At 48.7% G+C, this 26870-nt stretch overlaps 1 protein-coding gene across 3 annotated transcripts in view; it reads left to right on the plus strand.

The window, feature by feature from the left end:
• The first annotated feature begins 695 nt into the window (after positions 1 to 695).
• The window catches only part of ZMAT4 (zinc finger matrin-type 4), a 382160-nt gene continuing 355985 nt past the window's right edge, over positions 696 to 26870 (plus strand). For all 3 annotated transcript variants that reach the window (XM_082715041.1, XM_082715042.1, XM_082715043.1), the window contains exon 1: positions 696 to 831. The gene's annotated coding sequence lies outside the window, so the exon portion shown is untranslated. The remainder of the gene's footprint in view (positions 832 to 26870) is intronic.

Below are 26870 nucleotides of genomic sequence, written 5' to 3' on the forward strand. Positions count from 1 at the left end.
CTGAATCGGCTGCAAAGGGAAATTGTCTTCCTTTGGGGATTTAGGGGGACCGTGAGGGAAGGAACTGATGGACAAAGTCCAGTGAAGGCGCTTAATATGTTCCCCCAAATAATCTAAAATGACCTTCACATGCCCTCCAGGGTGGCCCCGGGAAAAACATCACTATATTCCTTCAGCTCTTACCTTGCTCTGCTTTCCAGAGCTCGACACAAGCAGAAACCCCACTGTTCTATTTCTCTCTGCCCTCAGGAACATTCACCAGTTGGGGGAAAAATAAGGCCAGAAAATTGTTGCTATGGGCTCTGTTTTGTGGAAGTTAAAATGCTGGAGCAAGAATCTGATTGCTTGATAGCTCCATCTCTCCCTCTCTCCCTCTCTCTCTCACCCCCCACCCCTTCTCGAGAGCTCTCCTTCTCCCCCCTCCCCTCCACCCCCACTTTTTCTACTCTCCCCTCCTCCCTCCACCGGACTCCCAGTCCTGCCCCCACCCCGGGCCCCGAGGAGAGCCTTACAGGTTGTCAATGAAACATGGAATTATTTCCTTTGATGGCTTAGATAATAGTAGGAGCCAAAGCAATGAGTGAGGTCTGCTGAAACCAATGCAGTCCTGCCCGGGACTCGAGAGCCAATCGCAGGAGCAGAGGGCGGGGCGTCGGCGCCAGCAGATAATTGCTAAGTGCATCGCTAGCACAGTTGGGCCGAGCTGCCGAAAGGTCTGGTCGCAGAGGCAGGGACGCGTAATCGTCAGCGTGCTCCATCCCGACAGCATCCTTCCACGGCTCGGCAGGGCAGCGAGCCTCTGGACACCCGCCCCTCCGCTCCGCGGAAAAGGTACTCCTGCCTGCGTCCCGGGGGGTGCTGCTCCCCCGGCGGGGCCATTCTCAGCGGCTGGCAGGGTAGCAGATGTAGAGGGATTGCAGAAAGAAAAGTTTAGGGGAGAGAACGCGACAAAGGTGGGAATTCACCGTCTTTTGTTGGGATGAAAACAAGCTGACAATTTAGAAAACTTCTGCGCTGTCTCAACTGGCTTTGTTTACTCCTCTCTCAATTCGCTGCACTCAGGTCTGTGGAAATAGGTCTAGGCTGGGGCTCCGGTGACTGCACGGTTGGGGTGTAAATTCGGGTTTGTTGGGTGAAGGCAGTTGGACCCCTGGATGTGCTGCTTCCTGGCAGACCCAGCAGTGGGAGGCTGATGTTGAGAAATAGTTGGTGGGTGGGGTTTTCTGCCAGAGGGTCTGCTCCCTTTCCATTACCTTGACCTGCCTTCCCCCAACTATGTGACCTTCAACTTGAGTCCTTCCCCAAACTTGTGTTTCCTTCCTCCCTCCGAGCCTTTTGCCCACTCTGTCTCCGTTCTTTTATTTTTTTTTTTTTTCTTGATGGGAAAAGAAATTTCCCGGGGTGTGGGCGGCTGTCCTGTTTGACCTGGTGGGCATTTATGTGCCGCCCAACTTGGTGAGAAACCGACGGAACAGTTCTCAGAGGAAAAGAAATTACTTAATTGATTAGCTCCTGAAAACTGGAAGACTGTCCGGGCTTGGTGTGTCCTGAAATAAAGGGGACAGAGCTAAATGGTATCCCCTGTGAAGGTTACACCCTTACCAGAGAAGAGCTGTTCAGGACAGAACACACCAGTGACTGTAAGAGGCAGAGGGCAGACCCCTAAGGGCTGCCTCTGTTTAAGTGTGCAGGTACATCTGTGCCCTGGAGGGTGCAGGAACCTCCATCCACACCATTTCTGATCATTGCTCTTCAAGCAGAAAGCTCGCCACGGTCAGCAGCTGGTTCAGCCTCGAAACACCCTTATGCATTCTAAATTGCAGGACCACAAGGACCTTACTTGCTCTGAGACCCACTTTTGGGGAAAACTCCTTTCTTGGAGCTTCTGCAAATGGGAGGTGTTAGCTAGGCGTCCTAGGAAGAAGTCCCCATGGAGAGAAAGGTGATGTGCTTGGTCTTGAACTTCCTGCCAGCTTTGGCGCAGGCAGCTCCTACTTGAAAGCCCTACAGCCCTTCACCAGGTGTGCTTTTAAACCTGCTTGAACACTCTGGAGCCCAGTCAGTCCAGGACCCATCTTACAAGCCCCCGGAGCTTTGAGGGAAGTCAGGTGAATTGCCTCACCCTGATTTCTATCCTAGTCCCGAAGCTGGGGAGTTCAAGTACCAGTCCTGGCAAGAAGTGAATATCCTGGGAGAGACATCCTTCTGCAACCCCTTGTCCCTATGACACCCTTCCTGCTGAAATGCGGATGACAGGCACCCTTCTCTAGTTCCACAAATCACTTTCAGCTTTTAATTCTTTTCTTTAACGGCCACAACAGGTCCTGCACCTCCTTTAGAAAGCTATTTCAGGGGGGAGTCCTTATTGTCGAAGATCTACTCACAATGATTAAAAAAAACAGCTGCCTCACTTTTTTTTTTTTTTGGTCAAGATACAGTCAGCTTTCTCTTCCGCACATGTTGTCTGACAGTAAACAGAACAAACTTGCAGCCCTGCAAATTATGCCTTTTTGTTTGGGAGCCTGGAGTGGACGTGGAGCTTTTGTCTGCTGTTGGGGTGGATTTGGCCATACACCTTCTCCCCTGTGGTCTGTCTAGGGCATGGGACCCCCAGAGAGCTCAGGAGAGGTGGCACCCAGCAGGTGGGGGGGAGTGTGGGGGGGCACTTCAGTTTTCTAGAAGGCAGTAACAAAACTAGAAAATGCTTTTGAGTTTCAGAGGTGCCTCAAACCAAAAAACTGGTAGCGAAAATTGAGGGTCCTTTCAATTGATGCTGATCTGCTAGATTTCTATCATGATAGAGGACATTCAAAGTAAGGCTTTTAAACCAGCTCCTGAATGGTGACTCATGCCCGGGAGAGGAAAAAGGCAGGGTTGGGGGAGGGAGCAGAGGGAGCGTTGGGAAGTGCAAGTGCAAGTGGGACACATGAGGAACCCTTGCTTCTCCCTCCTCCTCATTCCTCTTCCTTGTAGTTCCTCATTTGGAACAAAGATCGTTAAAATAACAACTCTAGACTAAAAAAAGCATAATGGGAGCCGAAGAATAATTGATGAAATGCAAAACACCACCCGAGCAACTTCACCTTGGATGGGGCATGCGATCCAGGACCCAGCCCCGCCGCTGGGATCCACTTTGGAGAATTCAGTCTCTGGTGTTAGGCTGATTGGTTCCTTGTGAAGCATGGTGCCTGTTTGTGTGTGAAGGGACTGATGGGTGCTCGGAAAATTAAATTTGTTATTCGTCATTTCACGGAACATGGTAGCTTTCGCCAGAACCCTGGCAAGCACCACCCATCGATCTAGCATTTTCTCCTCTCCCCAGTTGGGCAACTAGGCTTTCTCTCTTTTAACTGCTGTGCTGAATGGGGATTGCCTGTCTCTGCTTTCACAAGCCCTGGGTGACTTACCTGGGAAGTAAAAGTCCCTCCCTTACTTTTCTGTTCTTTTTCTTGTCATCTCTTCCCATCATAAACACTTCAGTAAATAATCTCTTCACCAACCTACTTTGATCTCATCATTTTGTGCCAATTTTGCTGTTAAAGAAAACTGTCCCCTGAAAATAGGGTTCAAAACATATGGACATTTTTATCCGAGAAGAGCCTTTTAGTTCTTCTATTTTAAAATTTAATGCTGTGGTTTTTGGGGAAATCAAATAAGCACGTTTATTGTGTTAGGTGTTTTTGTGAGTCCTGTTGAGATGTCTTCTTTTTTTCTCTTGAATGAATGCTTGAACTCCCCAGTTGTTCTGGGGGTGTGTGTCTGGAGGTTTGAAATAGTCTGGAATATCCCCCTCACACCTGAAAGGTGAAGAGATTGGAGAATGGTGTTTCTTTTTTCATCACAGGGTGAAAGCTGTTTTGAAATCTAGGCTCTGAAATGTCCTCACCACACAGGGTTATTTTCCCTCTTCACTCTTGGGAAAAATTCACAGCTCAAATTATTAATAAATACTTCACTGGACTCACTTTTTCTTACACACATGCCCCCTTCCTCCCTCCCCACTCGGGTCTATTGCACACTGAACGATCTTACTTAATCTGATATATACTTCTTCTTCCTTCCTTTCTGATTCTTCCTTCCTGTCACTTAAGGGCAGCCTAGAGGTTGAGATTTAATTTTCGACACCCTGCTTACCTCACTTCTAGAATGGTTAGCCAAGGGAAGTCAAGAATTCTGGGATGCCTATGGAGTTGCCCTGCAGGAGCTGTGAGGCAATGCTTCACCACGTTCTGTTCCATGCAGACCTCCCCAGAGCGCCTGGGGGGGCACCCCTCACGAGAGTGCCAGGGGGGAGGGTTCTGAACACAGGCCTGTTAGATGCCCAGGGACCCTACGAGCAGGACCCCTGCTGCTCCGCTGTTTTGACACCCACTCGTAAGACTGACCTTGGACATATTAGCCAGCTATGAAATGCACCTGTCATTCTCCCAGTCCCTTTCTTCTTAGTTCCCTTCTGACCCCTAAATCTCATTCTCCAGAGCTACAAAGGATCAAATCTCCTTATTCTTACTAAGGTGTAAATAGTGAAGAGTGTTGCCACTGACAGAAGTGTTTGAGTTCTTAATGGAAGTCCAAGCTGTTCACAGTGGAGTTGCAGACATCTGCCTCGGGGTTCAGAAAGTGGCGTTTGGGCGGGGAGTGTCTGGGCAGTTGGTTTTTCAGTGAAGGCTGGTCCTGCTCTCGCCCGGTCAAGGACATGCTGCAGCCACTCGGGGGTTGCGCTGGCAATACTGGGCATCTAGCACTCGGAACCAGATCCCTGTGACCAGTGACCTTGGGCACTGCACCTATTTTGCCTGTTCTGACCTCAAGTTTCTTCATATATAGAGCTAGGGGCTCGGATGTTCTCACAGATCCCCTTTCCGTGCTGTTCTTCTCTCTGGATGTTGCTGCTCGAATCCTAGATCCAGCTGGGGATGGTGGAGCTTCTGAGGGACCTGGAGCTTGCGGCGTGGGCTCTCATGTGGGCCACAGCGCCCGGGGATGCTGTCAGAGCTGGGATCCGTGAGGGCAGGTCAGAGGGATGGTGGCTGCTCCGCCACAGGAAGAACAGGCTGAGGGGTGATGTAATAACTGATTTTGGTTTAGGAGGGGACGCTGGATGGAGGATGGCGACCAGCTGTTCTCCATCTCCAGTAGGATTGAACGAGAGAAAATAGACAGAAATTGCAGCAGATGGACTTAGATTAGGTATGAGGAAGAATTTTCCGTCAGCAAGAGTTGTTAAAAAGGGAAGGTTGTGGAGCCTCCGTGATGATCTTTAGGAAATGGATAAGCAGAAGATTCAGCTGGAGGAGGAGGCGGAGCGCTGTGAGGAGACTGTAGGAGGGGCTGTCTGGTCCCGGGATCCTGGCCCTTGCTGGAGGAGGAAGGGGGGGGGCGGTGGCAGAGGCCCTTTGTGGTTTCTCAGGAACCTCACCTTTGCTCTGAGGCTGTCAAGGTGGCTGAGAGCCAGAGTCCCCGGGAAGGCAAGGCAGGGAGGGGTGTGGCCAGCCTACACGTCTCTCCAGGTACCGCCTTGACTGGCAGAGCCTGTCTGCTGCCCAAGGCTCTCTCTTCAAATCTAATCTTTCATTTCCAGATGTGGCAAATGAGCCCCAGAGAGGGGGCAGGCTTTGATGTCTTCACGCCCTGACCCAACAGCAGAGCCAGGACCCAAACCGAGGTCCGCCAACCCTTCAGTCCATGTTATTTGCTTTGTAGCTCATTTTTTCACTTGCTTCCAAATTGAATAGACCATTTACTTTTTCTGGGCTCCTTATTTTTCTCTGACCCGACGGTGGAGACAGGGACACCTGCCCTCCGTTAAGCAGAGTTTATGGAGTGCCCTTTCTGCGCACGGTGTACTCAACCCCACCTTCCCGGATTCATGCAGCAAACTCTTCCCCTGAGTGGGTGACTGGGCAGGGCTGCTGCAAAGCCAGGGCTGGGGGAGTGCCTGCCGGACGCCGGAACAGAAAAGAGGGGACCGGGTACAGTTGGAGGAGGAGCAGGAGGAGGATATGAAAAATATTATTCAATCTGAATCGCACAGAGCTGACGGACTTGAGACATCTAGTTGCAGCTCCTGGTCGGACGAATGAAAGAAGGGGTCCACAGCATAAAACCCTTCTATCACCAGTTACCTTTACAAAAACAAAACCGAATTTGGAGTTGCCTTCAGATTCTCATTTCTGAGGAAGCTTCTATGATGTGGGGCTGAAATTCCACATTCCTTCCAGCCAGACTTGATTCATTACTGGCCGGACAGATCTGTTGGGTGTGCTTGGAGCCCCCTGGGAGGACCTTTCGGGGAGACCCCAGGGATGTCGCACACTGCGGCAAGGGGGTGTCCAGAGGCACGTCTCTGTGCTAACAAAGGCATGCTGTGCACTGTGTGCAGTGCTGAGGCAGGCACTGGGGAGTCTGTGTGAAAAGGGATAGCCATGGTCCTTGTCCTGTGGGAACTTGCCAGGGAGGACCATTGGCCTCTGAGGCAGCCAAGCCGTCTGTGTGTCTGAGGAGCCAAAGTGGGCGCCAAAGACCTGGCTGCTGGGGGTGTGGGGCGGGGGGGTGAGACAGCCTTGAAGGGTGGAGAGAGCTGGGGAAGCTAAGGGACAGGAGGCAGGGGGGAGGTGGGGAGAGCACAAGAAAGGACAGAAAGCCAAGGGGCTGCAGTGCCTTTCCTGGAAGGTGGAAGAACCCACGTGCATAGAGAGAAGCTAGAGGAAACAGATGGGCAGCTTACCCTTACTTGGCATGGTCAGGGGAGGCCTCCTGGAGAGAGTGACACCCGATAGGAACTTGGGAAGTAAGTAGGATCCTACCAGGTGGATGCAGGGGTGGGGGGTGCGGGGGAGGAGGAGGGCAGCCACGCTGGCAAGGCTCAAAAGCATGAAACAGCACGGTGTGTCAGAGCAGTCTGAGTAATACTTGGGTGTTGCTGTATCTGAGCACATGAGGTATGTTTTTGGGGTGCAGGAGGGAGAGGGGGTGGGAGTATACCCAGGTAGGGAAGGACCAGCTGGCCATGCTGAGGAGCAGAAGGGTTTTAGGCAGGAAAAGGCAGTCCCATTTGCATTGAGGACGCGGGAGTTGTGGAATGGAGGGTGGGGCGAGGTTTGGGAGAGGCGAGGCTGGGCTCAAGGGCTGGTCCCGATGTCATTTGCTGCCATCCAGGTGAGCAGCGATGATGGAGGAAGGAAGACCCTGGCAATGGGAGAAGAGGGGGGACAGCATCACAGGGTGATACCTTGACTTCCTAATTTGTCCTTGGTTAGGTGAAAATGAAGAGGAGTTTTTCATCCCCTGAAGGAGAAGCTGACAGGTGACAAGGAAAGGTCACATGGGTCGATGAGAGAGAGAAAGAGAGTGGTGTCCCCCACTGAAGACAGGATGGGAGCGGATGGGCTTCAACCACAAGGAAAGGATATCAGCTAGACATTAGCATTAATGCCTTAATGGAGGGATTGTTAAACACAGGGACAGGGTCAGCAAAGACCTCCATGAACTAAATCTCTTCCCATCTACTGTTAAAAATATCAGTCTGTGCCTTGATAGAAGAGTAGGCAAAGGATGTGAAGGGGGAGTTCAAACAAAGAGAAAAGAAATGCAAATGTCCAGAAAAAGACATACAAGTGTCCAACCTCTCTAATAATTACAAGAGTACCTTAGAAATAAGATAGCATTATCCACCTGCCAGACGAGCAAAAATGAAAACGATACACCCTGTGTTGCTATGAGTGCCAGGATCGTGGACATTTGCAGACTTAGCTGGTGGGAAGATCATTTGCAAACACGGGAGACGTATCTCAAAAATATACCCTCTAAACCAGCAAGCAATTCCTCTTCTAGGAACTTATCCTACGGACATAATCAGAGCTGTGCAAAATAGTTCTAATCAAGGATATTCCTTTCAGCATTATTCATTGTAACAAAACATTATATGGGGGGATTAATTAAATCTAATACGGCTCATCCATAAAATGGAAATCAAGGAAGCTATTAAAGTTACATTGGATAATACATAAGAATATGGGAAAATGCTAATAATATATATTAAGTCAATAAAGGTCCAAAGGTAAACAGGGTATAAATACAATTTTGTAAAAAAAATAAAGAATCATACAGGTCATGAAAAATAGAATGGAATACAATATATCCGAGTGATAATGGTGGTGATGTCGGGTTTTAGGAAACATCTGATTCTTCCATTAAACTTTTCTATATTTTCCAAATTTCTTATAGTGAAGAGAAGCGCTCTTTTAAAATCAGTTATTCAAACCACAAGTGTTGGAGTGGGGACTATACGTCTATACATGTAGCAAGTGTCCGGCTCCGTCTGGCTCTCTAAAAGTCATAAGGCAGCCGGCCAGGTGACCTCAGTCCATTCGGTGAGATCAGATAAATGCGCAAAGGCAGTGAGTGCAGCATGGGCTTCCCTGCCCAAAGTCGGCTTCCGATGTTGGGAGTGTGGGATCTCTTGGCCAGGAAGGGTGACCCCTGGTGGGGGGCTTGGGCAGGCTTGCTCCTTCCTCCTTCCCTCCTCCCCTTCCACACACATCGCCAGCCTTGTTCCTTTCAGTGGTCAGACCCAGCTTCGCCTTTAGGTGGTGTGTTGGCACACTTCACACCCATCTGCAGATGTCCTAAGTGAAGTTGAGTCTCCGAGAGGCTACGACACGGTCAGGGTCAGGGTCCCAAATCTAGTGAGTGGCAGAGCCAGGGGACAAGGAACTTGGGTGTCTGAGCCCGTGCTTCCAGTCTGGAGCGGGCGGTTTTGTAGAGCTTTTTGTCCTATTGAGGATAGCTGGCAGGTTTCCAGCAGGAAGGTGCGGAGCCACCCTCCCCTCCTTCCCAGAAGCCATGCCTTCTGCTTAATTCACTTATTAATTAAGAGCGAGTGACTGCTCTGACAGCTCCCGACAGCTATCACATTAGAGGAGTGACTTTGGGTGCAGAGGGTCTCCAGCGGTGCCCTCCTGCTTCGGCTTCCTTGCCGAGTGCCTCATTTGTGGCTGATTTTCCAGACGACTCTTGCTTCCCCCCGGTGCTTTCCTTTGTTGCATAAACTCCGGGCAGCCTGAGAGTCCCGCTCTCTGTGCAAGTCACAGCTCCCTGGCTCCATGGTGTGTGCCCAGGCTGCGTGGAGGCTCTCCGAGGCACTTTCCCTCAACAGGGCAGGGGGCGGCTCTGAGGGGCACATCCTTGGGGCTTTCACAGGCTTACCTGGGGAGAGTGCAGAGGCCTGCTAAAACGTAGGGCTGGATGAGGAGTGGTGTGGGCCACGTGGCTGATTTGCTGCCCTATTTACTTTAATAATAATGTACATTTGTATGATGTTTTGTATTTGCAGGCCTCAGAGGCGGACGGGGCAAGTGTCTTTCTCCTCATGGTGCGGGGGAGGAAATTGAGACTTGGAAAGGCAAAGCCACTTGCTTCGGTTTGTATGGGCAACAGGCAGAAGAGCCAGCATGGCACAAACCAGATTTTCTGTCCGCAGACACTGCCCTGCTCATAACTGACAAGGGCTTCTTGCTGGCTACATGTCCTGGGTGCCACGGGGGTGGGCCACAGCATCCTGTGTGGCCCTGATGGTTATTTGGTGACGTGGTTGACACGAAGGCACTTCCAGATCACAATGCATTCAGCTGAGTCCTCTTGTGAGCCCGAGTCCAGTGGGTGCCCAGAAAGGTGGGTGCCCTTGAGAGGCTCCCACGGAGGATGAGGAAACCAAGGATGAGAGCATTTGGGACAGAGAAGGGCCCTTCTTGGTGCGAGTGGCGATCCGGAGCCAAGAAATGGCCTGCGATGCTGGAGGCCCCTGAGGGGCCGTGTGGCTGGTCAGGCGGTGTTGGGGAGAGGATCTGTGCGTTTCCCTCAACCCAGGCTTTATCATTTTTCGGAAGCCCTCCTGTGTAAGAAGCTCGGGCAATGCCACCAGGAGAGAGGAGGTAATGGGTTGGAGCTTTCCTGTGCGCTCCCTCCTCCTCACTGCCTCTCTTGATTTTGCTCCTGCTGAAAATGAAATTGCCCTATGGGGTTCCAGAAGACAGGAAGGGGAAGTTCTCCGGTTCCAATTCTGCCAGCCCTCCCCTGTCTGCCTGGAACTTAGGGTTTTCAAAATATGAGAAGAGGAAGGAAACATGATGAGCCAAAAGGAAAAGAAAGGGAAAGGGAGCAGAGTGGGGAGGAGGTGGGTGACTCAAGCGCGGTGTTTGGAAACGAGGGAGCAACTTCTAGCACAGTGAAGGAGCAGAAGCAGAAGCTCTTTCTAAATTGTAGATTTTTTTAAAAAGATTTTTTTTTTTTAATTTATTTGACAGAGAGAGAGAGACAGCGACAGAGGGAACACAAGCAGGGGGAGTAGGAGAGGGAGAAGCCGGCTTCCCGCGATGCAGGGAATCCAACATTGGGCTCAATCCCAGGACCCTGGGATCATGACCTGAGCTGAAGGCAGAGGCTTAATGACTGAGTCACCCAGGGGCTCCTAAATTGTAGATTTTTAAGTGTGACGAGACATAAATAAGAAAGGAAAAAGAGTCTGAGACTCTCCTTTTTTTTCAAATTTTTCTTTTTTTTTCCTTAAAGATTTTATTTATTTATTTGACAGAGAGAGATCACAAGTAGGCAGAGAGGCAGGCAGAGAGAGAGAGGGAAGCAGGCTCCCCACTGAGCAGAGAGCCCCATTCAGGGCTCGATCCCAGGACCTTGAGATCATGACCTGAGCCAAAGGCAGAGGCTTTAACCCACTGAGCCACCCAGGTGCTCCCCTTTTCAAATTTTTGAAGCTGTGGTCATCAGCTTCATTTTGAAGAGGAGCCCGAGGCAGGTGCGGGTCACACAGCTGGCAGTGGTGAGTGACAGCCTGTGCTGCCCATCCGGCTCCCCACTTCTGCTCCAGGCCTGATGGCCCTGGGTGTCTAGGAGAGGGAAAGGAGGGGGGGTCCTTCTGCCTCCAGAGCAGCCCCTTGTCTGTTTCTCCATCCTGCCTCCTCCTGGCTTCCAGAAGGCTCTGCAGAGAGGTGTGGGGAGCAGCTGGCTGGCAGGCGGCCGCTTGTCGCTGGGGACCCAGTAAATTGTCCATTCCCTGGGATAGGTCCATGAGGGATGCCTCAGGCTGCGGGGCTGGGAGAGCTTGAGGCTGGCCCTGCTCTTTGATTTCACCATGATGGAAATGATGGGCTTCTCTCTCTCATCCTTCAGTTTCCTGAGCAGGGATGTGAGCTTCTGAAATGTTCTGTGTTCACTTATTCATTGCTCAAAATAATGAGAATTGACAGTCACAGCTCTAAGGTTTTAGGACACAGTTAAAACTGACCCAGTCCTCCCTCCTCCCCGAGATACTATTCCAGTGAGGGGAGACAGATGGCAAACAAAGAAGTCAGTTTGTAGGAGGGCTGAGAGGTAAAATGGGGAAAAATGAGGAAGAGCAAGGGAACGGGGAGAGTGTGTGGGGAGGGGGTGTCCAGGAGGTTCTCAGAGACAAAGCAACACCAGAGCAGGGACCCGGGGCCATGGAGGGTGACCCTTGAGGATGTTTGAGGGAAGGGCAGTGCAGGCCAGGAGAGGTCCTGCAGCTGGAGATATCGGGGGACGTGGTGGCGGGGAGGGTTAGATGTAGCCTTGAGGCCAAGGTGAGCTTCATCAAGCCCCTGGAAAGTTTTGAGCAAAGGAATAACATAGTATATGATTTAAGGGGGTTGCTCTGGCTGCCTGGTGTGTGCCCTGGGAGCATGTTATGGGAGAGCTGTATGGAGGCAATGACCCTGGCCAGAGAGGGTGGTGGCTTGGATTAGTGGTAGCAGTGGGGGTGGGGAGGTGAGGAACAGTCAGAGTCTGGGTATGTTTTGAGGGTGGATTTCATGATGGGTTGAATGTAGGGTTTGAAAGAAAGAAGGTTCACAGATGATTTCCAAGGCGTTTGGGATGAGACAGAAAAGTCCGTGGAAGGGACGAATTGGGGGAACACAGGAGGTGAGAATTTTGTTCGGGGAGATGTTAGATGTCCAAAGGAAATGCCTGCTAGTCAGTTGGGTTATGGGTGTAGAGTTCAGAGAAGAAGTCTATGCTAGTGAAAAATCTTGGGAGTGGTTCGTGTCTTAATATTTAAGGTACGGGACCAGATGAGGTAACCTTGAGAGTGAGTGTAGAAAGGAGTTACAGAGACTGAATTCTGGGAACCCCAATACTTAAAGATCTAGAATAGGAATTGGTGAACTTTCTGTTGAAGAGTCAGAGAGTAAATATTTTAAACTTGGTCTGTATGGTCTTTGCAGCCTTGAGTCTGCTTTGCCAGTTGCAACCAGGAAAGCAGCCACAGATAACAGGTAAATGAATGAATGTGACTCTCTTCAATGAAACTTCATTTGCACAAGAGGCCCCTAGCTTCAAGGGCCTTGTGTGGTGACCTTTGTTCTGGAAAGGGAGGATGAACCTGCAAAGGAGACAGATAAGGAGCAGCCCCTGAGGTAAGGTTGCCTCAGAACTTAAGTGAGGCGTTATCAAGGAGGGATCGTTATCAAGGAGGGAGTGATCAGTGGGATCCCATCCTGTGTGAAGTCCTGGGGACTGAGAACAGTAGCAGGGAAGTTGCCAGTAAGCTGAAGGCCTGTGAGGTGAGGGCCTCGTTGGAGCAGGTTGGTGGAAAGGGTTGGGTAGAGCTCATGAAGACAACCTATGGAGAAGTGGGGCGTGAGTGTGTGTGTGTGCTTAAAATGAGAGAAATAGCAGGCTGTGTGTGCTGGTGAAACAACCCAGTCAAGTGGACAAAGGTGATGTGGGTGACAATTGCTGGAGTTCTGGGGAGGGGCTGGGATCCAGTGCCCTGGTGGGCGTGGCCTGGCTGGCTGAGTGGACAGCCAGGGGAGGGAGAGGTAGTCAGGTGGGTGAATGGGGGGTGTGGTGGGATGGGTGGGGGTCAGAGTGGGAAGGAAGATCAAGAGCTGTCGGGGTTGGCAGGGTGGGGAGGAGGAGACCTCGGTCACCCCTGATTGGGGACTGGGGCAGGCGCGGCTGTCCAGAGACAATGAAGAGGGTGTGAGTCTCTAAAGCAAAATTAAAATGTTTGTGGTGATGCTATCAGGGGAGCATGGGGGCTCTGTAAATTCTGAAGAGTTAAGACTGAATTAACACGGCCAAGTTGAGGGTGTGGATTTAGATTCCTCAAAGAGTCTCAGATTCCCACAGGCCTGGAGTGGCCTACCCAGGTGGCTCTTGTACTGCTTTTTTTTTTTTTTAAATTGAGCTATAATTGACATGTAACATTATATTAGTTTCAGGTGTACAACCTAATGATTTAATGTATGAATATATTGCAACATGAGCACCACAGTAAGTCTAGTTAAATCCACCACTATGCATGGTTACTTTTTTTTTTTAACAATTGTATTTTGAGGAAAGAGAGTTGCTGACTGGAGATTCTGTCACTCCTCCGAAATCAGACGGTTCAGAGGTTCAGACGGTTATGTGAGGTGAGCGAGAGACCACTGGCCTGGGGTTGGGGGTGGGTAGGCGAGGCCCACTACACTTTTTTTTTTTTCCCCTCTCCTGCTAAAGCCTTTTTTAATCTGAAACATCTTACTTACTGTTTACATCTTTTTATGAGGCAGGAGAGAGGAGGGAATGAGAGGAGGATTCCTCTAATTTTTTTTTTTAAGATTTTATTTATTTATTTGACAGAGATCCCAAGTAGGCTGAGAGGCAGACAGAGAAAGAGAGCGGGGAAGCAGGATCCCTGCTGAGCAGAGAGCCCCCATGAGGTGCTTAATACTGGGATCAAGGCCTGTGCTGAAGGCAGAGGCTTTAACCCACTGAGCCACCCTTGCGTCCCCTCCCTTAATTTTTATGTGAAGACATTGTCCCGGGGAAAGAAGGGACCTACCCCAGGTCCTTGATCTGAATGTGGGGAGGACCCCGTAAGGTGGGGGATGAACCCACTGGTGTCATCCTCTCAGATGCTTTAGGACAGTGAAGGGAGAGGTGGAGAAGCAGCCTCCTGGTGAAATCCCTATTGTCTGGGAAGTGGGGACTGTTCACAGAAACTAGAAAGAGAAAGAGCACCTCCTTAGTTCTAGTTAGATGCCTCTAGGGAGAGAGCAAGGAAGACAGGTTAGGGAACAAGTGGCATTTGTGGAAAGAAACTGACTTGGGAACTTTTAGAAAAGAGAACAGTCTAAGATTACAGACCCAGCGGAAAGCAAGGCAGACGCTTCTCTCCAAGACTATGCCTTGTGAGTGGGTAACCCATCTTGAGGGGAGAGGGGGGTGCTCGGGAACTTCAGAAAGCGTGCCGAGGGACCGGGTTTACCATGGTGCACTGTCCCGTTCAGCCCAGGAAGGGGCATAGCCTGGTACAAAACCAGGCGTGTACAGGACACGTGACTGTCCCTGAGCCCATTCGGGTTTCAGGGAGGGCACTATTCTGGGACGGCAAAGGGTCCAAAACCCTGTGCTCACTTAGGGAACGAGATTGTTTCCAGGAGTGATAAATGCCCTAAAGGAGTTTGTTCAGAGCTGACCAAGGAAGGCGATGCGCTCATCTCTTCTCCAAGTTTTATTTCTGGTGGTCTTTTGGAGATGAAGTAGAGAATTTGGAAACGCAGAGGTGTAGGGACCCAGAGTTTGTCCAAACCTAAGTTATCTCCATGCGCGTGGCTCTGACCGTCGTGGCTGCTCCAAATTTTCATTTCCCCAGTTTTTAAATAAATGAGACCATCTCATAGATTTGTTGTAAGGATTAAGTGGAGTATTAGGTATAAAGTGTCCAGCATGATGCTGATAATAGAGCAAGATGCCAGAATCTGGGGGAATGCAGGCTGACAGGGGTGTGGGCGTGAGGGTGGCTTCTCTCTAGGGATGGGTCAGGCTGGGCCAGGCAGATCCCAGATTCCCTGTGCTTCTGCTGCAGTAGCCATCTCCACATGGCTAGTGGAAAGGTTGGAAGACCTGTTTCTGGGCTTCAGAGCTCCAGGCTTCTTCCTAAATATTGCTGGTCAAGGGACCGGAGAGGAACAGTATAGAATTACCAAATAGTGTAGTGCCTTCGAAAAAAATAAATCTGGGGAAAGAAACTCTGAGAGCTGCAAGAAGCATAATATTGAGAGAGATTTAAAGGGAACCCAAAATCCCTGCAATGCTTAGAACGGCAGGAACATAGATTTCTCACACTAATCAAGTGATTTGTGGGAAAATCCCATCCATCTCCCTAACCTGAGCCGAATCGAGCAAACGAGGCTGCGAGTTGCACAGTGAGCTCTGAGGCAGGCGCGAGGCTGGTTTATGACCCTGCAGAACTTTCCTGCGGCATGAATTCCGGGCCAAGCAGGTGGCCCCCCAAGGAAGGGCGCCCCCCAGCCAGTTCCCTATCAGCTGTCAGCGCGAGGTAGTTTGTAGGGTAGGAGGGTTTCTCCGACCTGCCTGACCTGCCTGTGGCAGAGCTTCTGGGGAAATCCTCTCATCCGCTGAGAGGATTTCACACGTGTGCGTGTGTGTGTGTGTGTGTGTGTGTGTGTGTCTGGAGCGGGGGCGTCTGAGGAGGGACGTGGTGGACAGGTACCAGCCCGGCCCGTGTATTTAAACGTGGCATTGACATGGGAGCTGTCTGCGGGGAGATACTCCTGTCTCTGCATGGGGGGGCGCTTCTCATGGGCCCTTGCCAGGGCTGCGTCTTCAACCCCTTCCATGCGGTCTGGCCCCACGCGGTGGATACGAAGTATCACTTTTTTTGACCGTGAATGGATATTTCCCAGTCTGGGTTTAGTTAAATTCCAGGGCGTTCTGAGTAATCTCAAGCGGGCTTAGGTGAAGTCGGTTTAAACTTTTTGCAACGTAGAGAGGAGACACTGGATGTGTCACACTTGACATGTGGGGAGATTGGTGGGTGGCCGGGTTGGGCTGAGGAAGGAGGGGTTGGGGGTGATGTGTGAATCTTGGCACAAGCCTGTAGTGTCAAAACATCCAAAATGCTGAGGGCTGTTTTTCTACACAGAAAAATAAATCCACTAGAGTTCAGAGAAAGAGGAATACGGTGGCTAAAGACAGAAAAAATGTTTCACTCTGTGACTAATCCGAACAGCAGAATAGTTAGGCAGGTGGGGTTCTGGAGTCAGGCTTGGATCCTGGCTCCGAAAGTGAGCTGTTTGACCTTGTCAAAGTCATTCAGCTGGGCCTCAGTTTCTCCCTCTGCAGCAGGAGGATGAGAGGGCCCACCTTGCCAGGATGCCATTTGCTGGTGAGGTAAGGCCCTGTTGAGCTCTTACCACTGATAACAATGCCAATGATAACAATAATAAAAGTGCTAATTAAAATGGAGATGAGATGCCATTTTCCCAGCTATAAAATTACTGAAGGTTAAAAATGACATTGCTCAGTGTCATGGAGATATGATAGAACAGTATAAGGTCCTATTATTAGAACTGTAATTGGTGCAGCCTTCCTGGTAGGCATGATTTTGGGGAGTTCCGTACTTTCGAATTACTTCTAAGATTCTATCCGGAGGAAATGATCGGAGATGTGAGGAAACGTGTGTGTGAGAGCGTACACTGCGGTGCTCCTCGTTTTTCTGAAACGCTGGAATCAACTTTCCCCCAAGCAGGGAACTAGTTACACAGATTATGGTACATCCATACAGTGGAGTAGTAGGCAGCCCAATAAAAATATCTGAAGCATGTTAGTGACGTGACACCATGCCCATCAAGTCGTAGGTTTGATATTTTCTAAACTGCCTAATGAAATACATACATCTGAGCATAAATAGGACTGTAGTACATGAAGATGTTAACAGAGATTCTCTCCAGATGGTGAGATTATGGATGATTTTTTTCCTTTCTGTATTTTCTTCTGCAGCTCCAGATATCTTAGAATGAGACTTTATTAATTTTTGTAATAATAAATAATAACACATAAATAATATAAAATATTTATATATCATCGATATATTAATATGTTAATATATATAAATAATATATTATATATTATATTTTATATAATAAATACAATATAAAAGTAATTTAACAGGAGATCTGGTAACCTGAATGGATCAGGTGCTTGTCCTATTCGCATAGTATTTCTCTGGGGATCAGGCCTGGTGTGGATTCCCCTGAAGCTTGTTGGGAGGCCGTATGTGGATCCTTCTCTCCCTACCTCCCTGACCAACACAGAAGAAACCAATGTCTTGGAGATAAAAACACACATTTAGAGGCTAGGATGCAGGAGCGGATGTGTGGTGAAGCCAGCAGCAAGCCAAGCAGATAGCTTGCCCTGGGTTGCTCTCAGCCTTGAAATCCATTAGCTTCCTGGGAGCCACAGATGGTGACAACCCACGTGTCTCGTCACTACCAAAGCCATACCCAGACTGGAGCCTGCTGCCCTCTTTCCTTACGATTGTCACCAGGAAACCAGGAAGAGGTATCTTAAAACAGCAGCCCTGCCCACAGGATGCTCCTAGAACATGGGGGCTGGAGATGTCAGGGAGGATGTCGGCCACTGGTCAGTGGCTGTGCTGGGTCCAGGGGCAGGTGTGTCTTCCAGGACACTGTGGTCCCCAGCCTGAGCCAGGTTACAAGGGGTATCTTACCTATGGCATCATGCATGTTGAAGCATGGGACATCTGAGCAGAATGTTCACAAATTTTTTAATTCATTAAGTGTACTGATGGAGCTGGTGGAGCTGGCTATGTCATAGAAATTATTCTTTTAGTCAACAAATACCTCTTGGGGACGTGTCATGTGTCAGGTCTGGAGTTAGGTACCAGATATTACCTAAAACAGAGACCTGAACCTATGTAGAGTTTACTCTTTCTGTGCGTTGGACAACTTAGTTCTGAGATATATGTCTTTCAAAATCTGGATTTTTTTTCATATATTGGTTTTGCTGAAAGTAGGACACACTTGCTTTAGGTCTGCGGGATATTGTAGAAATAGTGATTTTTTTTTTCTCCCTTTAGTGCAGGTGTCCCAAGTGTTATATAAGTTTAAATATTTTTCTTTAATTCATCCTTATGACATCCCTGCGAGATGGGGCAGGGAGGGGTTCCTGCCTGCCTTCAAGTGAGGTGTGGAGAGGACATTTTTGGCTCTAACCGTGGCCTTGCTGAAAATGTCAGGGTGGCTGCTGACTCGAGTTCAATGAGGCTGTCTCTGGATTGACTCTTGATGGCCACTGGCCACTTGGAGGCCCTTCACTGGAGAGAGGTTGTATGTTCTCTACCCTCTGGAAACTGCTCATTTACATCAGAACTTTTTTAAACTTGAAAATACAATGGCTATTGTGTTATTTTTTGGATTACACTCAGAGCCAGAATCAGGTTCCCTGAGATCCTCTGAGGTATACAGGATAGTGTTTAGCAAATGTAAATTGGAACTTTTGTAAAGATGCCGCCTTCCTCTGTATAATATGTTGTGACTTAGGTTTTTCCTCTCTGCTTTGGAACACACCCAGATGTTTTGCTTCTTTTAAAGACCTGACATGGCCATGGCCGGCTCTATAAATAGTAGCAAACATCAGCTATAATGCTGGCACAATGTTGGTTTTTTTTTCCTACCGCCCACTGAGAGCCTTGGGAGAAAATTCTCTCTCCACACATGTGCGTGCGTCCACATACACACTAATAGTTATATTTAGACATAAGGAAAAACCCCGAATGTGTTCAAACACATATGCATTTTGTTTCTTTTGGTTTTTAGGAATTTGGTGAAAAGGAGTTAAAGAGCTTTCAACAACAACAGAAAACAAAATGACTTTCCCAAGTATCTACAATGTCCAGGCAGAGTGCTCGATTAAATTTCCCCCGTCACCAAAACTCACAGGCCAATGAGAGGACAGGTTTATTAGTAACTAACTAATCGTACCATACTTCTTGGGTATAAAATATGAAAAGATTCCTTTTATAAATTCCTGGGGATTTTTTTTTTTTTTAAGATTTTATTTATTTATTTGACAGAGATTATAAGCAGGCTGAGAGGCAGGCAGAGAGAGAGGAGGAAGCAGGCTCCCCGCTGAGCAGACAGCCCAGTGTGGGGCTCGATCCCAGGACCCTGGCATCATGACCTGAGCTGAAGGCAGAGGCTTCAACCCACTGAGCCACCCAGGCGCCTCCCTGGGAATTTTTAATAGTTGTCCAAAGAGTCGCTAACAGTTGTGTTAGTTTGCTAGGATTGTGATAACAATGTCCCACAGACTGAATGGCTTGAGGAACAGAAATTGCCTCTCTCACTGGTGGAAAGGCTGGAAGTCTTGCATTAAGGTGCCTCAGGTTCATTCTGAGGGTTTGAGGAACGGAGCTGCTCCAGGCCTCACTCTTTGGCTTGTAGATGACCATCCTTCCTGTGTCTCTTCGAATTCTCTTTCCTCTACACGTCTGTCACTGGGTCCAAATTTCCCCCTTTCATAAAGGTCCTAGTCATGCTGGACTAGAGTCTACTCTAGTGACCTCATTTTAGCTTGATTACGTCTGTTAAGACCCTATCTCCAAATAAGGTCAGGCTCTGAGGTGCTGTGTGTTAGAACTTGGAATGTGAATTTTCTGGAGGAGGAGGTATAGTTCAAGCCAAAACAACAATCTTTTAGGTGATACTTGCACATCTGGGAATTTCTGGCCTTAAATCATCTGAGATTGATAATATTTCTCCCCCTCTTCCCTCACTGAGGAATGATTTGCCACTTCTCACATTATTTTTGAATTTAACTTTACTAACTCAGTCCCCCCTATGGTAGCCAAACCCATTTCCTCTTCTGTGGAGCAAAAAGAAGACAGCTGGTCATCAGCCTTGGTCTAGTGGCTTAATAGCCATCTTGAAGGGCATGACATTCCATCTTTTCTTTCTCCCTCATGTTTTGGCCTCCTTGCAGCCTGACAGTGGGCTTCTCTAAGGAATATTTTGGGGGAGGTCCTGTCCTTCTCCAGATGGGTACCCCTGGGTCCTGTGGGCAGACTTGGCCCTGCTGGGGGACGTGGGAAGCAGAGAGGGCAGGGAGGAGGTTATCTGCATTCGGTTCCCAGCCTCGCTGTCTTGTGGGGCCACCAGGCTCTGACTGTTAGTTTGCACACCCCTCTCCACACCTGGTGAAGACACCATATACCAACACAGCACCTGTTTCCCCACTGTTCTTCATCTCTTGGCAATCCCATAGGTAATAAATAGTATTTTCACTGCCAGTGGGAGGCTGTGAGCACCAATGCGCTATATTGTTGTTACTACTTTTCAGACACACTCATTCATTTCTTTTTCTCTAATCAGCTGCTCACACGATTACGCTGTATTGTGTTCAGTGCTTTTCAGACACATACTCACTAGCTGTTTCTTTTTAACCCATTCCCATGTCGGAACCAAGCCGACATGCTCCTTGGTCTCCCTGCTCAGAGTTTCATGTTATACCCACAGTCATCACTCCCAAGGGGATGGTGTTGGGGAGAGGCAAGACTCAGACTCAGGGCTATTTTGTAGTAAGTATACCTGCCTGGACAGGAGATTTTAGGTTCACTCTCATAGATGACACTTGGACAGGGAGCCAAGGAAGAACCTAGAGTTCCTCTAGGGAGAGCTAGAAACCTGAAGTACAGGGACAGAGCCAGGTGTGGCAGAGAAGACAGAATTTAGTCTTATTCCTGGCTGTCCTTGCTGCCTTCCTGGATGCTGCAGGGGAATGTAGTGGCCAGGTCTGGGGACCAGTACAAACAAGTTCAGGGCATGGAGGACCGGCAGGTGTATGTTCTTTCTTGGGCGTTCCTGTGCCCTGCTGCTGACGTTCTAAGCAGTACAGCCAGAAAATCCGGTAGGAAAATGGGAAGAGGGGGAGTCATTTTTCTTCTGTTGAATTATGAATACAGACACCACCTCCTTCTTTGGTTTTGCTACTAAAATAAGCCATGTCAGAAGCCACACCTGCTGTAGCCAGTCAGACGGAGAGTTATAATTAGGGAAGGCCTTGGGCCATTGATCAGATACAAGCACTAAAAAAAGTTCCAGTAGCCAAAAGGCATTCATGTGCAAAAGTGTAACCATTAAGAAATTGTGTTTAAATTAGGTATGCTTAGCGGCACTGGGAAGGATGCAGAGGAACGAATGCCAAATGTAAAGCAGATTTTGTAGTTTTCCCTTGGGAGTGGGAGTGAAGGGAAAGTTAGGAAAGCTCCATCTCATTAGCTTTGGGGGGGCATTCTTTTCTGTCAACCACAGCTGTGAGCCCCCAGTCGTAAGATTTAGTGGCTGGATCATTCCAGCCACATGGTAGGAAACTGCTAGGTGAATCCTGGAGTTTCACTCCACTCGGGGGTCTTCCCGGTACACATTATCATTTAAAAACAAATATATACACACCCTCCCAGTACCTTCCATCCCCATCATCTTGAGGTGAGCCCAGATTGTATCTCTTGCTCTCTCCGAGGTTCTTTTCTTCAAGAGGATGCCAAGTGGTGATGATCTTAGAAGCAGGATGTGACAAGTGCATCGTTACGCATGACACAGTGGCCCACAGTGGTTCTGCTTCTCGAAGAGCACCGAAGCACAGAAGTTTGATGCCCCCCCCCGCCCAAGTGTTCAGGTGTGTGCCGAGGCCACAAAAGGCTCAGCCATTGGCCCTGCCCACGAGCTGCATGATGCAGATGAGGAGAGAGACATACCTCAAATGAGCAGAGGACAAGGACGTGTTGAGTGGGTCCTAGAGAGGGCAGCAGACACACGGAAGAAGGTGACCATTGGGTGGTAGTCAGAGAAAGCTGCAAGAGTAAGTACAAGGCAGGGCAGAGCTAGGCTTAGTTGAACTTAGGAAGGAAAGGAGAAGGAAGAAGCCAGGGTCTTGGGCTGGGAAGGTGGCAAGAGCAGAAGCATGAACGTGGTAGGTGAGATGAAAAGGAGAATGGCTTGAGGTCTCTTGGCCACTAGCCTGTGAGGAGAGATGATGCTTTGCAGAACAGTCCTAGTTTGTTTTCTATAAAGCAGAAGTGGTGAAGGGAAAGGATACCTCTAGCTCATCACAGAATCCCGAGCAACGGGCCTCTGCAAGCCCTTTCCCTGCCTGGCAAGGCTGTGGCTCTTGTTTAACCCATTTCTCACTGCCTGGCTGCACACTGCATGCCGTGTGCCCAGTGAAACTCCAACTGTTCCCTGAAGACCCTCTGTTGGCCCATTCTCAGAATTGGCCCCCTCGACCCCTCTACCTCTCAACTCTACAGGTTCAAATCCTACCATCCTTCAAGGTTCAGTTCCAATGTCATGTCTTCTATGGAAACTGCACCAATCTCTCCTCTCCTGACCTTGGCTCTCAAGGATTCTCTAGTCACTTCTGAGTATTTCTCTTAAATGTTCTTACCACTTACTAGTGAATATTGATTGAGTACTTACTATGTACCAGACGCTCTTCTCTGTGTTGGGTAAATCAATGAATAAATCAAAGACTTCTGCTTTCCCTGAGTTTACATTCTAATAGGAGAAAACAAATAATGAAGAATACAAATGATACAAAAGTAGATTATATACAGTTTTAGAAGCTTGATAACTAGAGCAGGGGGGGTGGGAGGGATGGGGTGGCTGGGTGATGGACATTGGGGAGGGTATGTGCTATGGTGAGTGCTGTGAAGTGTGTAAGACTGATGAATCCCAGACCTGTACCCCTGAAGCAAATAATACATTATATGTTGTTTAAAATAATAATAATTTAAAAGAAAAAAACACACAAAAAAGTAAATGTTATTGAAAAAAAAAGAAAAAGGAAAGCAGAATGCTGGGGGCAAGAGGTGGGGTTGGGAATGGTGAACCAGGGACAATGGCATCAGGTTGCAATCTTAAATAGGCTAGTCTGTAAGTAGGGATCCTGAGGAGAGTCCCATGTGTGAAGACTTGGGCAAAGGCCCGAAGGTGGAAGCAACAGGAGGCCAGTATTGTTGTTATTGTTATTTTAAAGATTTTATTTATTTATTTGAGAGAGACAGACAGAATGAGTGGTGGGCAGGGACAGAGGGAGAGAGAGAAAAAGCAGACTCCTTGCTGAGCAGGGAGCCCAGTGTGGGGCTTGATCCCCGGCCCTAGAGGTCATGACCTGAGCTGATGGCAGATGCTTAGCTGACTGCACCACCAGGCGCCCCAAGGAGGCCAGTATTGTTGTATAGACTGAGAAAGAGAAAGAGAAGCAGAGAAGGAGGTCCGGGAAGGAGATCAGAGAAGAGCAGGGGACAACATATAGGGCCTTACAGACCAATTTGAAGGACTCACAGAGACAAGCAGGATTTTTAGTAGAAGAGTGATACGATAAGACTTACTGTTTAAAAGTCTCACGCTGGATGCTGTGTTCCGAACAGACCAAAGTCAGGGAAAGGTGGAAGCAGGAGACCAGTGGAGAGGCTATCGCAGTGGTCCAGGTGGCCTGCACTAGGGTGAGGCAATGAGAAAGTGGTCAGAGACTTTGCATATTTTGAATTTTTTAAAATTTATTTTATTTTATTTTTTTTTATTGGATAGTTAGTGATATAGGGGAGAAAGGAACCAAGAGTGACTCTAAGGCTTTTGGCTGGAACAGTTGAAAGGCTGGAGCTGCCAGTGCTGGTGGTGGGACAGGCTGTGAGGAGGGGCGGTGGGCCAGTGAGGAGTATTGGAGCTGGTCCTCCTTGACTGGAAACTCCGTAGCAGTAGGTACACCATAGGCACTTTGGCATCTCCCCAGGGACTCGGGACCTGTACTTGATGGGTGTGTCATAATCTGGGGCTATTAGGATTGCAAAGAATTCTGGCTTTGGGAGGACATCAGTTCATTCCTCAGTGATTGTTTGGATCAGATCTCTGTGTCTGGCTGCTTCCCCAGCTGAGCGTTTTTGCTTCTTTGACATCATCCAGAGGTTTAGTGACAGGTTTCCAGCAGAGCAGGGATGGTTTGATGAGGATTTGATCTTAGGTGGATTCATCTCATGAGCCACCAGGACCCTTGATAGAGGCACAGAATATTTTGTTGGAACTAACCTTTTTTCTCCCAGTCATTATCACACCTAATGAAGATGATTAATTGGTGTTAATTAGTATGCCAACAGAGTGCCAGTACTGTTAAAAACTAAATGTTCCTTTTGGATTCTGGAGAGACTAGAATGGGGGTGAGGAGGTTTAGCAGGGTGTGTTTGGGTTTGCATATAGCCTCATGCTGTAGAGATTTCTGGTCAGAATCCCACTTTGTTGGTAGAGAGATTTGGCTGGAAGCATACCCAGGATAACTCAGGGTTACTTTGTTAAAATATTGCTAGTGGGGCTGTACCCGTGATTAGGATTGTTGACATTGAACCTGCTTATGTTTATGTCATTGCAAGAGCAGACTAGACTCTTCACTCACAGGTACTTTTGGAACGTCTTCTCAGTCCCAGCCCTCATGCCCAGTCATGGGGGAAAAGACAGATAATCTGACACACTGTCCCTGTCTTTAGCACTCAGTCTATTTGAGAAGGTGGATGTGTCAACAGGGATAGGTTGAGTGGAGTCTCAGAAGAGGCAGAGGTAAGTAAGTCAGCCAGAACCAGAGGTGCTTTCTAGATGGCGGTTGAGCTGTGTGGAGAAGAGCATGAAATGGTTCCGGCGGATGAAACAGAGAGGTCATTCCAGGCAGATGGGAACAGTGTGATGGAAAATGAAGCTGAAGAGGCAGGCCTGGCCATGAAGAGCCTTCTAGGCTACAACAAGGAAGCAACAGATAGATATTAAAGGTTTTTTTTTTAATTTTTATTTATTTATTTGACAGAGGGATCACAAGCAGGCAGAGAGGCAGGCAGAGAGAGGAGAAAGCAGGCTCCCTACCAAGCAATGAGGCTGATGTGGGGCTCGATCCCAGGATCCTGAGATCATGACCTGAGCTGAAGGCAGAGGCTCAACCTGCTGAGCCACCCAGGTGCCCCGATATTAAAGGTTTTTAAGCAAAGGAACGATGTAAATTAATGACTGGGTCCCTAGAGTGTCAAGAAAGAGGGGTTGGAGAGGTGTGATCTGGAGTCTAAGAGATGAAAGACTTTTACAATAGTCCAGGCCCATATGATGACCTGGATTAGGGCGTTAATGGTGGAGACCACTTGGAGAGGCATTGACACCTTGCTGTACCTAGGTTACTTTTGATTCTTAAAGCTCCTCTGTTATGATTATGACATTTACTAAGAGCTGGGAACTTTCCTCACTTAATCGTTCCAATGACCCTATAAGGAAGTACTGTTAAGAAAGGATATGTGAGGGAAACTGAGGCACAGGTTTGGGTAAGAGGCTGGAGGTCTCCCATAAGCAGGGATTTCACAAGCCATGCCCTTAACCACATCTGTTACTGCCTCCAGGATAGGTGAAATCATCCCATTTCATGGATGAAGAAATTAAGGAAGAGAAAGGAATCTTTGGGGAACGAGGAGAACGGACGAGTCTAGGACGGCTCTTAATGTGGGGATTCTCCGACCTCAAGAAATAGGAAGATTCTGCCAGCGGGTCTGAACGTTCCATGAGGTGTAGTTTCTGGGGTGGCAGTTAAAGAGATGAAAAGGCATGTGAGTGTGTTCCTGTGGGGAAAGAACCTTCGATAGGAGAAAATACAGTTCAGTTGTCACACTGTCACCAACGCCCTTCACCTTTTCCTCCTCTGGAGTGGGAGCAGTCGGAGCGTGGTGGGAGTGGAATGCCCTCCCGTGAGCCTCGCTTACTTGATTAATATTAACACCTTGACTCCTCAAGTGTCTGAGAGTGGAACGGAGGTTGTCAATGTGGAACTGACATCCTCAAAAACAGTGCAAGTTGAAAACAATGGCGTGGGTTCTTGCAGGGTCACATTTCCCAAGTCCCAGTGCTGTTCAGCCAGTTGAAGAGCTTCTGGGACCACACTGGGGAGACCTTGTTTGACCTGTTTCTGTGTGTCTTGGTCTTCCAGATGACAGAGGACTCTCTGTGGGGGTCTCCCTCTGTCGCTCGTTGCTAGATGACTTGGCTTTCTCATCGAGGCCCTGAAGCTGAGGAGGCCGCCTCTTGAGGAGAAAGCATTTTGTCTAAGTGTGGCTGCAGGGACTTCCTCTTCAAGGATCTGTGGACCATTTGGGGGTCTGTCACTCCCCAAAGCAAAAGCGAGGGTGTAGCCTTGACACTGCTCTGCTACATCAAGGAATCCCGGCCCAAGGCCACTGGGAAGGCTGCTATTGATTTGGAAACACCTACCCAGTGACAGGGAAAGGTCAGAGTGACTGTTTTCAGTGACTCATTTGCATCTTGGATGATGTTCTAAAATAGCTTATTTCTGAGAGCCATTAAATACTCATAAGTGGGCATTTTTGTCGACAGAAAAACAAAGAAGGAGCAACATTAACATTATCTTTTCTGTGCACATGTGGCTGTGCGTCTGGGGAAGCCTGATTTGGGGCTTGGCTTGCCAGTCAGGTGACATGGGGGTTTCTCAGATGGGCCAAAGGCAGCACATCCCTCCAAGCTGCGGCTGCCCCCTTACTTTTCCAGAAGGATGCTTCATCTAAATCTCTTCGTCACCTTGCATGGAGGATTTTTTTTTTTTTTTTTTAACCTCTCTGGGGCTTCAGAGACTGAGGTTTATTGGTCCTGACAGCTCCTGATTATTTAAAATCCTGGAGGCCACGATTTCTGCTGTGCTGGTCCATGGAGAGTTCAGCTGGCTGGCCCCTGCTGACCACTGTGGTCGTTCATGCTCTCAGGGCCATGAAACCTTTCCTTAAATTCTAAAACAGCGAACAAAAACTAAAATCAGCCAGTCCTCTGCACTTCTCCCTGCCACTGCCAACCGGCAGCCCTTCCGTCCTCAAATTCAAATCTAGGTATCTGGTGATAGTCTTGAAGCGGAAGAAATGGTGCATGGGTTTAGTCTGGGTCGAACGCGTGGGGATGTGGGACGAGAGGCTGCTGGAGGGAGCACTGCATTGTCCTCATTGC

Source organism: Mustela nivalis, assembly GCF_964662115.1.
Source record: "Mustela nivalis genome assembly, chromosome: 20".
NCBI classification, from domain to species: Eukaryota; Metazoa; Chordata; class Mammalia; order Carnivora; family Mustelidae; genus Mustela; species Mustela nivalis.